At 41.1% G+C, this 14,989-nt stretch overlaps 1 non-coding gene across 1 annotated transcript; it reads right to left on the bottom strand.

Moving 5' to 3' along the window:
• Positions 1-246: 246 nt before the first annotated feature.
• On the bottom strand, positions 247-318 carry Trnaq-cug. The gene has a single exon. It is a non-coding gene; the product is annotated as a tRNA-Gln (tRNA).
• Positions 319-14,989: the final 14,671 nt, after the last annotated feature.

Consider the following 14,989-nt stretch of genomic DNA (forward strand, 5'->3'; position numbering starts at 1 on the left):
GATTTTTGCTCCAGTGGTAGAGGATGTTTCAACACATCTTTCAAATTTGAACTTCACTAAAATTGTGTTTAGTTTTGGCTGCCGATTCGATATACCAGACGGCTAATATCCCATTCTCCTTCAAAATTGCTGTTGCGAAGATTTGTTGGCAAAACTAAAGAGCGTTTTCTCGGAATAATTGCTTTCGCATAATAGTCGAATCTTCAGACAGTTGCGCTTATGCTTATAAAAAAAACATTTATCGCCAGGTTCCACCGAGATTTGAACTCGGATCGTTGGATTCAGAGTCCAAAGTGCTAACCATTACACCATGGAACCGAAATAGTGTTAGCTGAGTGAAACCTCCGAAAAGGAGAAAAGCATTCAAAAGTAAACCGTTTGGTGCGAATTGAAATGTTTGAAAAATTATCTACCTCTCTCAAAGCAACGAAAGTGCAACTCAAAGCTGTGCTCATTGGTATTCTTTAGCAAGTTCTAGCACATCACATCAACCAATCGACCAACCGCCGAGTGACGACGCCAGACTGGCGACGGAGGCGATCCTGTTCAACGGCCGATTGACTATGAATGATGATTTGTTGTGTTCCACCTCCCCGTGTGTCCGTTTAGTCGAGAATGACGATGTTTACACAAATTGGACCTTCCAGCAGCAGCAGCAGCAGCAACGGAATAGGTAGGTAGCCGTCAGCGGACACTCCTCCGCGCTTCATCAACCCGCGGACATCACGAGGGCCGGGCCCAAACCCAAGCCAGTTGTCCGGGGGAAAAATGGATCGAGTTTTATTCGCCACCACAAGTCGGGCCTAGGATGATGGATGATTGTTATGATACCTACCCTGCTGCTGCCATATGACTGATTGATATGTTGTAATAAGCGAACTGGGAACAGGGAGTGAACCATTCGACTAATCTTCTGTTTTCCCCCTTTTTTTAGTCTGTCAGGCAGCGTGTTTGAGGTCTAATCATTTAGTGATTGAAGCGATGCAGCCTCGGTTTTTGATCGATCGAAAAGAAATGCGTTCGGAGATAATGAATGGACAAAAGTGGTTCGGTTTGTCTTGGCTGAACCTTAGGGATTTTTTTTTGTATCTAATAAGATGTTGATTAGTGTCTTATTCTATACCCGTTTGAAACTTTGAGGTTAACCAAACACGATCTGGTAGTATGAAGGTACTGTGAACGGACACAGAAAATAAATCGCGAGATTGACGAGAGCGGGCCAATATCGAAACTCGTACCCAAGACTTTTGACATATCGAATCGCACCTTTGCCGTATCGGCCATCAAAGTTAGATGACTATGAGATGGTCATTTGGAAATATAAACCACTCACAATTGGATGAACTGTTTCAATGAACAAATGAACACAATTTCGTGGTGAGAGTTTTATTCTTCCATTTAATTTTGGTAGAGTTATTCTCTCAGCTTTCTACTGTGGGTACAGGTATGTAACAAACACGGCCAAAATGACGTAGGACTAGCGCATAAGTTTGGATGAATATCCATTAGAACAGAGTTGATTGGAAAATCATAATGCAGCTTGTATAATATTTTTATTCCTCAGCTTAGCGAGCAAACGCTTCATCTGTAACCCCGTTCCACAGCCGTATCCTGAAGAAACATCCTGTGGAGTGAATCCTTGATGAAACGAGAAAGAAAAATCTCATCCAATTACGAACTGACGGGCTCTCAACGGCTGACGACTCGGTCAAGTAAAAGACGATCCGGTCCGGCAATATGAAATGCCGCTGGCGTTGCCGGCACTCTCGGGGACCCATAATTCAAAGGGACACACAAGTGTGCCTTCCTCGGTGATTTGGCGTTTGATAAAATAATGAATCTCACTCTATTCTGACGTATGAAGACGTATTGATGTCTACGCCCTGGGATCAGTTGGTGTCCTGCGTCTTGTCCGAGTTCTCTGGCTCAGTTGTGCTGTCAGATACAAACACTCCACTTTGGACGCCCCTTGGTCGGCACAAATTGACGCGAGTAAAATAAATTAGCTGCTCTATTATGTTGGTCGTCGTTGCTGCGCGCTGAATGCTAAGCTGCACGGTCGGGAATTTTTATCTTGATGGGATGTAATTTATCACAATGATGGCTGGCTGACTGACTGACTGTGCAAAGTACCACCACCACTGGTTCTCTGCCGGCGTTGGTGTGGTCACGAAGAATGAGGAAGACGATGAGCTCAAGGGAAAAAGTCGATTCGTTTGTTCGTTCTCTCGTTTGCAGAAGTCATTAATTTTAAAAACTTCTGAATCACATTCCCAGATAATGTGCGATTTTTGTGCCGGACTGAAGAGAGGAGATTTGATAAATGACGTCCAATCAAACGGAATATAGCTGGTGGTGGTGTGGTTTGCCGGAAGCGTAATGACAGAGCTGTTATTTAGTGGTTCGTAATCAATTAACACCAAAGCTGCTAGATTCCCTACAGGGGATGAGTTTGAGAAAAACGGAAATTTGAGCATTAACCAGAACAAAAGAATTCTCCTTGGTAAGTCTCATCCAAAATGAGTAAAATACTCCGAATATCTACTTATTGTTGAGTCATGTCGGAGCATTTGTCACACGGCTCATGCCAGAGAGGTGAAGTGCCCTGCCTTCGATTACAGCGAATGATTAAGTGCAAGAGCAGTCGAGCGCCTCGGAGGAACACATCTGAGTAAATATACACATCACCAGTTGGTACGTACATAAATCATTATTCGTCGTGTTTCCCACTCATTTGTGTCACCGATGTGCTCCACTATGCCACGCTCGAGTTCCACTCTCTCTCTTCAGTGCTAGGGCATTATGGGGGCAACGAAAGCGCGCGACCTGACGACGACCGTGATAGAACATAGATCATGTTATCCGGTCGGCAAGGTTTTACAGTTGAACTTTGTTTAATACGGATTGTTACTTTTTAACTAATATTCAGATTCACTCCAAATTCTAGAACCAAGAGCTGTGATGGTGCGGTTAGAGCTAAACTCAATCCTTTTTAAGAACTCAGAATCCAAACATCTCTTATGCATAATTTCGTACTACTCTATAATATAAGATTATTAGAAACTGTTAACAGCCAGGCACTTATCCCACGTACATTATCAATGTTAAAGTATCTTAACCCTGATTGTCAGAGATCTCAGTCGAAGTCAGAGTTGTAGTCGAAAGAGTCTAGAACACATTTAAAGTCAACATTGAAAGATTCTGAGAAGCTGGAGTCGGTGTCGCTAAATCATGAGATGCCGGAGTTGCCTAATTATCTTTTACTTTGTATGGAAGTTGTTGTTGGAGTCGTAAGAGTCGGGCCATTTCGGAAGGTCGTAGTCACTAATTCTTCAGAATCCGGAGTTGAAGTTGGAGTCAGATTCGGTTTCGGAGTAGCTGAAAAAGCTAGCCGACTTCGCAGCCCTGTAACTTGAAAAATCTAAAAGAATTCATCCTTTCAACTCGAAGTCCCTCTGTAAAGGTTCCAGGAGCGACCACGCCGGCTAATCGACGATGTTTGCAGCCGATGTGGATTCGTGTTCCGAGGGTAAACAAATTAATCACTTTCCGTCCCAGTCGGCTCAGTCAGTTGAGCTCGGAACATTCGGAAATGTTTGGTTTATGGCTGCCACTTTGCTTTGCCTGCCTGCTGACTGCCTGCCATGGTCGGCGCGGTTCGTTTCGATTCGCTTGGCATCAGCAGCCATAACACAGGACAGGATCAAAGGACGAGAAAAATGAATTACAAACATGCCACTGCCTTTTTCATCAATCATCTTTTGATGTGACAGTTGGAAGATATATGCGGTGTGTGTGTGTGCGTACATGTGCTGGATTTTGAGTCTGATTTGTATCGTTGGAATAGTGCGCTAGTGCGAAGTGAGGTACCTTAAGGTGAGGCTTATTATTCGCTGCCATGTATTGATTACTGCTTACCGGTGGGATTCGTCTTTTGTGGTCAAGAAATTGGAAAGTCATGCCTTCGATCGTAATCAATTCTCATTTGGGACTGTTCATCATTCATCATTTTGGACTGCACGGCCAGAAACGCGGTTCCTGGTTGGTATAGAAATTGTAATCTAATTACAGCTGATGATGGTGATGATAACGATTTTTCATGAGTTGAATGTTTTTTTTCTTTGTTTTGGTAGCTTCTTCGGCATATTTGTCTTCTCTTGCTTTTATTCAAACCAGCTAGTCAAAAGAATCAATGACTAAGTGAACTATCAACGGAACATTTCGTAGAAAGATTCTCTGGATTTTCTTAAATACATGCTTTATTTCATCGATTTGCAAACGGTTTTGATGGAATATCGTCAAAAGAAATTTGTTATTTATTTTGTTATTTGTTATTTTTATTTTATTGTCCATCCGACATTTATCTGTCTTAATGGACTGGGTGGTAAAAGCCCGTTCGAGTTGGATCGCTAAATTCGCCACTCTCGAATAGGCATAAAACCCACCGTCTTTTAAACATGGTCAATACATTTCACGAGATACAATATAAACTTAGATCTAAACAAAAATAGTACGGCGTAAGTTAGAAATAAAGGAATCTACAGACATCGAGTAATCAAATAAATCGTCAAAATCATTGAAAACGTCACACATCGCCCGGATAGGTTCCTGCTGTCCATATTGAGTACGATGAAAGTCTAGGCGGTGCGTTCCACGTTCTGAGCGGCCGCGGGATGACGTTGAAGTTGATCCTGGCGAGGATATTAGGAGCGTCGATGGCACCTAATAACAGTTTCCCACGAAAGCCGCCCGTAAGAACTGCCTTCTCTTAGAGAGTGTTTCCATCCCTAGAGCCTCGCAGCGTTGTTCGTAGGATGGCGCTACAACTTGATCAGGCCATGAGTGGAAGCGCAATGCGAATCTTGTGAACTTCCTCTGTACCGACTCGATTCTAGTCACCCATTCATCAGTGTGCGGGCTCCAAGCCACCACAGCAGTCTCGAGGTGAGAACGAACGAGTGCGTAGTAAAGAGCTCGTAGGCAGGCAGGATCACGAAACTCGTTTGCGATCCGAAAAATGAACCCGAGATTGCGGTTTGCTTTGGAGATAACGGCGTTGTAGTGGGCGGAGAGGCTGAGCATTTCATCGAGGAGTATGCCAAGATCCTTAACAACGGTCGCCCTCTCCAGCGGTTGGTCCCCGATGGTGTAAGGCCAGCAGATGGGGTGTTTTTTGCGTGTGAAAGAGATAATAGAACATTTAGAGAAACTTACTGACAACAAATTTGAATCACACCACTGAGTAAAAGACTCAATCAGCTGTTGGAGCACCCGGCAGTCGTCTACGTTGTGAATTGGCTGGTAAATCTTTAGGTCGTCGGCGTAGAGAATTCTGCTTCCGGGTGGGAGCACAAAGGTAACGTCGTTGTAGTAGACAGAGAAGAAGCTTGGTCCTATATTACTCCCTTGAGGAACGCCAGACGTCATACAGAACGGCACTGATTCGGAAGCACCGATTTTGACCGAGAGTGTTCTGCCAGTCAGGTACGATGCAACCCAGTTGACGACTTTGCATGAAACGCCGAGGTGGTCGAGCTTGGCGAGTAAGATGCGGTGGTCGATCCTGTCGAACGCAGCCTTAAGGTCGGTGTAAACAACATCCACTTGTCCTCCGCCTTCCATGTTTCGTTTGCAAAATGAGATGAAGTCGACTAAGTTTGTACTTGTCGAGCGTCCCGAAAAGAACCCGTGCTGTGCTGTTGAGATGTAACCCTTCGTTGCGTTTATCAGGAGCGTGTTTACGATGATTTCCATCAGTTTGGAACCGGCACAAAGAGATGTTATTCCCGGTAATTGGAAACGTCCCGCTTATCCCCTTTCTTGAAGATTGGGAACATGTACGATGATTTCCAGCAAATCGGGAAGGTTTCGGATTGTATGGACAGGTTGAAAATTCGCTGCAACGGTTTTGTGACGGCGACAGCACAGGATTTCAGCACAATTGATGGGATTCCGTCAGGTCCGGCAGACGATGAGGACTTCAGCTTTGCGATCGCCATTCGTACGTCCTCCTCCGTGATTGGTACAGCGCTCAGGTGAAGTGCGTCTGCGGGGACAGCGCGGAGTGCGCTGCGCACTTGATCCGGAGTTGCAGGCGAGGGACGAAATACGCTCAAAAAGTGCTGAGCGAACAAGTTGCACGTCTCCTCCGTGGAAGTGGAGTTAGCTTCGCCGAGGAACATTTTAGCTGGGAGCCCGGTTTCTTTGCGTTTCTCGTTCACAAAAGACCAGAAAAGTTTTGGATTACGTTTCAGATTCTCTTGAGTACGGCGAACATGGATTCCATAACGGTGTCTTTTGTAGTGCGTGTAACGTTTGCTGGCGAGACGGAAGGCGCGATGGGTTACAGGATTCCGTCTAGCTGAATACTTCCTCAAAGCAGCGGCACGCCGTCGTTTCAGTTTTTTCATGCGATCATTGGACCAGGGAGGTTTCCGAGGAGGTGCACGAGTTGGAACGTGATCTCTGAAGGCGGTTTTCAGTGTAGAGTTGAAGAATGCCACAGCTTCATCCACATTCTGCGTTTCATTGAGGGCATTCCAGTTTACTCCAAGAAGTGCGCGATTGAGGGCGGGAAAATCCGCCTTATAGAAGTTGTATGATCGGGTATCAGGTTCGTCGATGAACGGCACTGGCACCCTCAGCGAAACAGTTATCTCCAGTGGGGATGTGGCGGGTCGATTCTAAGCAGCGCTTCCGGGGCCTCAGCGACAGAGCAGTAGTTTACAGAATCGTCATCTATGAGCACCAAATCAAGTGTGCGATTTAAGTTATTGCTAACATCATTCAACTGTTTCATTCCAAGCAGTGCCATGCCGTCGAGTAGTGTAGAACTGGAAAGCGGATAAGATGCAGACGAAGAACTGGGGTGCGCGTGTCTCGAGTTGAATTTTGCCCAAGTTATTTTAGGTTGGTTGTAATCGCCGAGAAGCAGGTGCAAATCGTTCGGACGCATCGCTTCGGCCACAGCGGAGGCCGAGTTAAAGTGCGACTCAATAACTGCTGAATTTCTGGCAAGATCCGGGCTGATGTAGACGGAGCCGACGTACAGCTTCTGATCTGCGACGCCATTGATGACAACCCAAAGCTGTTCGAGGCTGCTGGCATCCGTCGGAACAGGAAATTCCGTTGAATCAAACTTTTTCGAGACAGCGATGCAGATTCCACCGCCAGTTTTCTTTCCAGTGCGAACAGTGTCTCGATCGTTGCGGTAGACTACAAAGCCAGTCCCGAACAACTGGGGCGAGAAGATTTCATCGTCTAGCCAGGTCTCCGTAAGAACGATGACATCATAATCGCAATCGATCACAGCCAGGAACAGATCGTCGATTTTTGTACGAAGTCCCCTTACGTTTTGATAGTAGAAGCTCAGAGCGCGCTGCGTGTCCAACCGATTAGGAGCTTCGGCCGCTGATGTAGTCCTCAGGGAGGTACTGGAAACCAACAGATCATCAGCGCGGGACATATGTTCAAGAACGGGGTACTCGCCTGAGAGTTGCCGTTGGAAGACCCTCACGATGGCCGTACGCAGGTTCGGGACGGCTTTGCTGAGCGTTGACATGCGGCAGGACTGCGACGGGTCGTTCGGGGGCTTCCACAGGACTTTGTATCAGGCGTCCCGAGTGAAGTAGCGCGGCAGCGCGAGCGGGTGAATGTCTTCGGTCGGAGCTGGAATGCGGGTGATCGTCAACGAGAGAAAAGGTTCCGCAACGTGAGTACTTGCCCGTGCTGACGATTTGGGAGACCCTCGCCCCGTACCCGCACACATCACCAGGACGACTTAAATGGCCAGCAAGTTGGGTCTTCGATATGGCTGGCTCTGCGATGGTATCGGCTGCGGCGGGAGTTGAGGGCTCCGGTACTTAGCAAGAAGCGTCCTGGAGAAGCAGTCTCGATGGAATTCGGTGCGACAGAGATGCGTCTGGAGACTTCCGCGCTGACGATAAGGTTGCTGACAATAGCCGGGCCAGATAGCTGGAGTGTGGTAGGGGGCAAGGGCTCCCCGTAATCCGAAAAGTTGCGTACAGACTTCGACCGGGCTGATGGAATCCATAGGATTGAGTTCTGCAGTGGCTGGCGTGAGGATGATTTGCTGGAAACCAAACTTTTATCAAGTGGGGAATTACTGGGACAACATGAATACTTGCCTGAGAAGCCAGGTCGGAAACCCCAGCTCGATCTCCGTGCGCCGGGTAAGGATGACTAACAACAGGTACGAAGCGACTTGAAGCCGCAGCGGAGAGAGAGGATTTCAGTGTGCTTGATCATGCATCCTATTCCGACATAGCATCCGTTCCGGCCGGTGAAGTCTGTGGACGCAACGGCGTTGTAGTCACGGAGTTCAGCAGGTCGGCAGAGGTTGTCGGCGTATCGGTAGAAGGATCCCAAAATTTTCCGGCCGTACGGTCCTCGAATTCCCGAACGATAAGGCCGGCCGGCCAGGTGGCCCTCAAGAGCCTTGGTTTTGAGTTCCTTTTTCATTCCGATTTTGAAGGAGATGAATGACATCCGAGAAACATCCTTTCCTTTCCTCACCAGTCTCGTGACCTCGAGGTCGGAACATCCCAAGCGGTCAGTGGCGAGCTTGGAAACTTGTTCGACCGTAACGTTACGGGAGATCCTCGAGAGGTAGAGTTGAAACATTGTCGATGAGTCATTGGCAACTATTGATCCAAGCGAAGGAGAAGCAGCGATCCCAGTAGCAACTGTTGAGGGATCTGGTGGGTTCTGACGACTTTGCTGGTTTTTGAATAGTTGCCGACCGTTCCACGGTTTACCTCCAGCACCATTATTACGTTGGCCTGACATAGGTGTAAGTGAGTTTGAGTTGACCAGTGCAGCAAAGCTTTGTTTCAACTCCTTTTTCATCTCCGTTAAAACGTCCGACTTCAGCTGCTCAAACAGGTGACTTTGCGAGCCAGAGGCTTGGTTTTGCCCAGCAGCGTAAGCAGTTTGGACACTCCGACGCATCCGCATATCGCTCATCAAACCGCTGCAAGACTTGCACAGCCAAAACAGCTGTTTGTTTTTCACAGCTTCAGCGAGCAAAGCGGCTGGGAGATTGGTACATTGGGGGTGAAAGATTGCACTGCAGAACCCCTGGCAAGCAATGTTTTGATCGTCAACTTCGTTTGCGCAAGAGTGACAGACAGCGTTGGAACTCATGATGCTTCGCGGATCGAACACTAGGTGGTGCAGCGAGCGGCTAGTGGTTGATGGCGCGTAACAAATCCGAAGTGGAATAAAAATAAACAAAAACTTCGCGTTCAAATTACGGAAAACCCGACACAATTATCGTTCGATCTTCACTATGATGGCAAAGCACACTTTACAATCTGTGAGTTAAGACCGAAACCGAACTTGATGAGGCTAAAAAGCACGTAATTTTTCAACGAAAACCGTGAGTGTATAAACAAACTGTAACTGTAGCGTGAGTAAACACATATGGTTGTGATGTGAAATAAAAAAGATTCTAAAATACAAAAATACAAAAATACAAAAATACAAAAATACAAAAATACAAAAATACAAAAATACAAAAATACAAAAATACAAAAATACAAAAATACAAAAATACAAAAATACAAAAATACAAAAATACAAAAATACAAAATACAAAAAATACAAAAATACAAAAATACAAAAATACAAAAATACAAAAACAAATACAAAATACAAAAATACAAAAATACAAAAATACAAAAATACAAAAATACAAAAATAAATACAAAATACAAAATACAAAAATACAAAAATACAAAATACAAAATAATAAAAAATACAAAATACAAAATACAAAATACAAAAATACAAAAATACAAAAATACAAAAAATACAAAATACAAAAATACAAAATACAAAAATAAAAAAAATACAAAAATACAAAATACAAAAATACAAAAAATACAAAAATACAAAAATACAAAAATACAAAATACTACAAAAATACAAAAATACAAAAATACAAAAATAAAATACAAAATACAAATACAAATACAAAATACAAAAAATACAATACAAAAATACAAATACAAAAATACAAAAATACAAAAATACAAAATACAAAAATACAAAATACAAAAACAATACAAAAATACAAAAATACAAAAATACAAAATACAAAATACAAAAATACAAAATACAAAAATACAAAACAATACAAAATACAAAAAACCTACAAAAATACAAAATACAAAATACAAAATACAAAAATACAAAAATACAAAAATACAAAATACAAAATACAAAAATACAAAAATACAAAATACAAAATACAAAATACAAAAATACAAAATACAAAAATACAATACAAAAATACAAAAATACAAACAAAATACAAAATACAAAAATACAAAAACAAAAATACAAAAATACAAAAATACAAAACAAATACAAAATACAAAAATACAAATACAAAAATACAAAAATACAAAATACAAAAATACAAAAATACAAAAATACAAAATACAAAAATACAAAAATACAAAATACAAAAAATACAATACAATACAAAAATACAAAAATACAAAATACAAAAATACAAAAATACAAACAAAAATAAAATACAAAAAAATACAAAAATACAAAAATACAAAATACAAAAAAATAAAAATACAAAAATACAAAAATACAAAAATACAAAATACAAAATACAAAATACAAAAATACAAAATACAAAAAAATACAAATACAAAATACAAAATACAAAAAAATAAAAAATACAAAAATACAAAATACAAAAATACAAAAATACAAAATACAAAATACAAAAATACAAAAATACAAAATACAAAAAATACAAAAATACAAAATACAAAAACAAATACAAATACAAAATACAAAAATACAAAATACAAAAATACAAAAATAAAAAATACAAAAATACAAAATACACAAAAATACAAAATACAAAAATACAAAATACAAAAATACAAAAATACAAAAAAATACAAAATACAAAATACTACAAAATACAAAATACAAAAATACAAAAATACAAAAATACAAAAATACAATACAAAAAAATACAAATACAAAAAAATACAAAAAAAATACAAAAATACAAAAATACAAAAATACAAAAATACAAAAATACAAAAATACAAAAATACAAAAATACAAAAATACAAAAATACAAAAATACAAAAATACAAAAATACAAAAATACAAAAATACAAAAATACAAAAATACAAAAATACAAAAATACAAAAATAAAAATGGCATTCTACTAGAGAACTTCTCAGCGTAGCAAGGCCCAAGGTGCGAATGAAAAATGAACGGTGGAAAGAAAAAAGTTATTTTCTTTCATGGCAGAGCGTGAACTCATTAATCATTTCTTTTTTCGAGTGTCATTTTCAGACGTTCTCTCTCGTATCCAAAAGTGAGTGTTGAATCAACAAAAGTTTGTAAGTTGAGCCCCTCTGCCCGGTCGGTGGCGTGGCCTGGTGGGTATATCTAATAGGATGATATCTGTTTTTCTTTGCCTCATTCTCTCCGCAGGGTGGGCACTCCACAAACTCATCAATCCTCACTTAACCTGAAAGCGCGGGACTTTGATCAACTACTGTGTGTGTGTGTGTGTGTGTGTGTGTGTGTGTGTGTGTGTGTGTGCATCTGTAGATAGACATCGCGCGGCGCAAGTCATGCCCCGTCCAAGGCTTACCAGTTTCTTTTTTTTTCGGCAGCAGCTCGTATTACGGAAGCCTATTCCTAAAACGGCCGAGCAGGGCTCTTGACGTTGGAACTACTTCTTTTCGTGATTCGAAAATTGCTGCTTAACACTTTCACCCTCTTGTCGCGCACACACACTCTTGATAGATCTTTATATTTTTATCTTTCGCGTGCTGGTCATGGACTGGGCTTCAAGTCCGCGGCCGCAGCCCCCCCGATGGTCTGTAGTGTCAAACAGTAGTGCGTTCAAGTCCGCTGTCAATCAGTTGAAGTGATGATTGGCGCGCCGGTCACTGTTTATGGCGCGTAATTGTTTTCGCTAAGGCCAGGCCACTTGACACTCTTTCGATTGAAAATGTCATGATCTATGGGGCTTGAGGCGGGTGCGTTTATATTTTTTCTTCCAGTAGGTAACTGTCCGTCACTTTTCGACGTCGACGTAATTTAACCTGTCTGTCAGTGTGGCCGCGAACAAATGGAACCTTAATGGAACTGCACTGCATTCGCGTGGGCTGTCGAAAATGGTAGCAACGAGAAAATTAAGTGCTCTTCTGTAGCAATGCAGGGCAGAGACTTGGGCGGGTTGACAAATTCAAAAAGGTTAAATGGCCTTCCTCATGTTTTTAGCTTTTTCATTGTTTACAGATTTTTGATGATTTTTAAGCCCCAGTACAATTTGAATTCATCGAGAAACAGAGAAATCAGGTAGAATAACGAAATCATCAAAGTACCCTGTCCTAAGGGTCTTCAGAAACCATCGAATTAACGAGGGGTTAGAAACTTTTTAATAATCGACGTTCAAATATATTCTCAAAACTTGTTGTACCTAGCTATTCATTTACATATACCAATATTGTTCACCCTCAGACAGTACTGGAAGCCTTAGGCAATTTAAACTTTTTTACCCGTCCTACACAGGGTGATAGTCCTTCACAGCGATATATTCGACAGGGTTGGGTGTTTTCGTAATTGATGGAAGAACAACAAAAACTAACAGCTACTTGGCGAAACATTCATCAAGTACCACCACCAACGAACTCTTCACCCTAATCGATCTCTCTGTCTGTCTGTTGGTCTCCCGCTTGGGGGCAAAGTAGAAAAAAATACCACCTGCAACTGTTTACCCACTCTGTTTACATGGCATCCGCGCGAGAAGAGTTCTCCGGCTTCTTCTGCATCTTCTTATTTAGATGTGAACGGCGATAATGGGGTAATTCAGCCTCTCCATTTCGACCACTTGGCGCACGTCGATGACTGCCAGCACTTTGAAGTGATGAAATCTTCATTTGCATAAACCAACAACCCTGGGGATGGCCGGGCACTGTAAGGAAACCGGCCAGGTATGGAGTTGGTTTAGAGTGTTTTTCGCTAGAAACATTATATTTGTTGCTAAAATTTGTTCATATTTTTAAAATTTTTCCAACTGTAAAAAGATGGTAATTAAGCAATTTCGTTTCTATTAATATAATCGTTTTATAATTAAATATAAGGCTATATTTTCGGTTTTCAAACATAAAATGATAAAGTATTTTGCTTTAGATTTGATCCTACATTTAAAAAATCACATGATTTATAACGTCCGCATTACATTGCCATGTTAAGTATGGCATCCTAAAAAGTAGTTAGCAATCATTAATCATTACAATGAATATAGCGTATATGAGCGTGCAGAAAGCGTGTTAACCGACCAGGATGGCCAGTTTGTTAGAAAGGATCTGAGCACCGCAAACTGTAGAAAGCAGCAGGATACGCACAGTCAGAAAGTGTCATGATTCAGCAAGATTGTTGCTGGTGGAAATTTATTATGTTCCAGTCATGTCTTCCATCGCCCATCGATTACTTGGGCACTGCTTCCTGGAGCCCAGCTGGAAGAAAGTTTTTTTGTGTCTTTTGTGTTATCGCAATGTTGACGGCGTATTTACGTTTTTGAATTTGTCAAATTCATAAAACTGCTCGAAAGTGTTTTTTTGTTGTTGAAGAAAATGCTTATTTTTGTTTTGTAACAGAGCTGAAAATGCGAAGTTAATACCTAAACTGCGATTTACTTTAAGGGTGCACCGCAACGAAGGAAGTTGTTATCATCTTATTCCAAAATTGTCAAACTTACGGACCCAATCTTGCAACAACGGGATTGTAAAATTAGTCAAACTTTGAGGACAGTTCTTTAGGGGATGAATAAAAAATATGTCGAAAGTACCCGTAGTTTTGAAGATACTAAAATTTGGGTACAAAAGCTCTGATTGATGTGCACCGTTAATAATGGTAATGTGGTTTGTTTTTGAGGATACAGTCTCGACTCGATTATCCAAAGGCCTCGGAAAAAAATCACTTCGTTATCCGACGTGATTTTTTTTTCCGAATCATGATTGAACTTTTTTTTTTTCGTCGGCTTATTTTTTTTTTTGAGCTTAAGTATGACCCCTAAACAACGCTAAAGTATTTCATTTTTTTTAAATCCGGGATGGTGGCCAAAATGGCAAAGAAGAAATATTGAAAAATGTATTTTGTAATTTAATGTGCATTCAACTATTCAAATTTGACTAAAATTAGGTCGCAAAACTCGAATACAATGATAAAAACAAGAAAATAAAAAAATACGAAAAAAAAAATTGTTTTTTATCGTGATTCGATTATCCAAAGTCCCATATAAACCTTTGGATAATCGAGTCTGAACTGTATAACATATAAGTGACTTATTATTGTAATTACATGGAAATTGTACATAATATTGATTCTAGCTGAATTATAACACATCATGGCTAGTCCTATCTACACCCAAAATTCAGAGTCGAGATAATCGTTCTCTCAAAATTTATTGAGGGCTCAGTGCCAAAATCTATAGAATAATGGTACCAACTCACACCATCATAACAAATGAGTTCATTCGTTAGTTGAATCAATAAATTTCCAAAAAGTATCATACATCGACTTCTGACTTCTCCTTAGTCACCAAGCTGTGGTGGCCGAGGCAGCTAAGTCATTGGATTGGTTTGTCAAAGGTCTCTGGTTCGATTCCCGTTGTCGACACTTTTGGTTTTTTTGTTTGACGGATGAACTTTTTTTGCAAATGAACCTCGAGAGAATAGTTCTATCGCCCATCTCGAGCTGTGTTCTCTGCGTCCGTAAATGGTACCACCCGACTCGAGACCATCATTCTCTCGGACTAGCGCTGCCAGTTTTGGATGTAGCTAAAGCCACGATTTCAGTTATCCAAAGTTTCAATTTTAATATGTTCGGTTATCCGAAGAGGTTCTTAGAAACATAGGATAATCTAAGCATGTAATAAAGTTTATTTCTGTTTACGACCAATATGGATGC

Source organism: Culex quinquefasciatus, chromosome 2 (assembly GCF_015732765.1).
Source record: "Culex quinquefasciatus strain JHB chromosome 2, VPISU_Cqui_1.0_pri_paternal, whole genome shotgun sequence".
Classification (NCBI taxonomy): domain Eukaryota; kingdom Metazoa; phylum Arthropoda; class Insecta; order Diptera; family Culicidae; genus Culex; species Culex quinquefasciatus.